Here is a 2,194-nt window from a genome sequence, read left to right as displayed (position 1 = left end):
GTTTAAGGTAAGCCAAGACAGACTCTCTCATCGATCTCACTTATGTGGCCAATTTGGTAGATCATATTTTGATTAAGTCACTGATTAATTCCAGTTGACCCATGCTGTTAAGGTAAATCAACGTGACTGATTTAGGTATCTCTAGACCAGCTTGTATAAAGTCCTCTTTATGGTTTGATAAAGTCAGTGGAAGGATTTATGCCTCACAGATCAATCTCTTCTCTTATTCTCAAATCATTAAATCAAATTCTCTAAATTATTAAGTCCTTAAAATGATACAAATATGGAGATAATTAGTTCATAGCCTTCTATTAAGGTATGTGATAATGCATCTAATATTCTAAATAGGCATTAGAGATGCTACACGCCTTGTGTCTATTAGGTATTGAAAGTATTATTCATCATATGATCATCTTGTTCTATCCTTCAGATCAATGGTCAGGCTGGTCGAGCCACATTGATCGGACCTGGGTATTTATTTGTTGGATGCACTTGGTGTAGTCATGTTAATAGTTGGATCTAACCAAAATTTTTAGTTGAGGCACCAACCCTGCTAAAGAGATGCCTGAGGTAAAATCTAATTGCTAAAAATTATTTGAAGAAATAATTGGTTAAAAATCTATCCATAGATGCACTAAGGTTGGCTGAGCTACACTCGGATCCGAATGTAGTCTGTGTGGATTCTAGTACCTGCTAAGAGATTAATATAATTTTTGAATTGAGATAAATGCTATTAATTCGTATAAAATAGTGAAAGAATCTTTAGACTAAAGTCTATATCTTTAAGATTTAAATAATTTATATACTAATAGATTTCTGATTTTTTTCAGCAATGACCAACACATTATCGCTTCGATCGCTGTTGGACAGCGACAAGCTTACTGGATCAAATTTCGATAGCTGGTATCGAAAGCTTAAGATCATCTTGGAGCACAAAAGAATCTTGTACGTGCTTACGGATCCCACACCTAAAGAACCTACTACCAATGCACCCCATACTGCGAGAGATACTTATATGAAGTGGCTCAGTGACTACACTACAGTGCATTATGTTATGAGGGCAGCCATGAACGATGAACTTAGTCATAAGTTCTAAGATGCATAATCCGAAAAGATGATTCAATTGTTAAATGAGTCTTTCGACACCCCTGAGAATATTGAGAACACAAAACCTCCTATGCTGTGTTCAATGTTCGTATGTAAGAAGAAGCATCAATTATAGATCATGTATTGTACATGATCGAGCAGATTGAATGCTTAACCAAATACAGCTTTCTATTACATAAACAATTGGGCAAGGATACTATCCTAAACTCGCTATTGAAGTTCTATCTACCCTTTTTGAGTTATTATAGAATGATCAAGCCTCAGTGAACTATCATGATTTGTTAGGATTGTTGCAGACATTCAAAAAGGATCATTAGCTTCAGAAGGAGTCAGTGCATATTCTAGAAGGATCGTCTATAGGTCGTTGTTCCTCCAAGAGGAAAAAGAAGAAAAGATGCAGAAAAATCATGCCTTCGATCCAAAGCCAAAGTAGGACAAAAAGTTGAAAGTCGACAAGAGCCAAGCAAAATGCTTCTTCTGCAAGAAGTTGGGTCATTGGAAGAAGAACTGTCCTGCATATATAGCTTTCCTTGATCCAAACAGGCCAAAGAACAAAAGAAGTAAGCAATCTGTTGCTTCATAAGGTACTTATATGATAACTTCTTATAATTTTTCAGTATGTGATATTATTAGTTGGGTATTGGATACCAGAAGTTCAATTAATATTTATAATTCATTGCAGAACTACAGATTAGTAGGAAGTTTAGAGAAGACGAGCGATTCCTGAACGATGAAGATGGAAGTCTTGTTCTAGTCTAGCCTTAGAAACTATGTAGCTTATTTTCGAGTCCAATATTGTCATGTTAATGAGTGTCATTATTATCCTTCTTTTATGACGAATATCATCTCTATAGGTCTTTTGGCCAAACTCAATTTTAAATTTTTAATAAAGGATAATTTTTGTGATATCATTATGAATGATACTAAAATCATGCTAAGATAATTGAAATATGGCATATACTTACTATCACGACCTGTTGGTGTAATGTACATATCGAACGAACGCTATAGGATAGATAATGTCAGTGATTTCTATCTTTGGCACTATAGGCTGGGTCTATGAATAAGAGCAGAATAGACAGATTAA

The sequence above is a fragment of the Elaeis guineensis genome, chromosome 2 (assembly GCF_000442705.2).
Source record: "Elaeis guineensis isolate ETL-2024a chromosome 2, EG11, whole genome shotgun sequence".
Taxonomy (NCBI): domain Eukaryota; kingdom Viridiplantae; phylum Streptophyta; class Magnoliopsida; order Arecales; family Arecaceae; genus Elaeis; species Elaeis guineensis.
Note: the sequence above shows the minus strand (reverse complement) of the source record.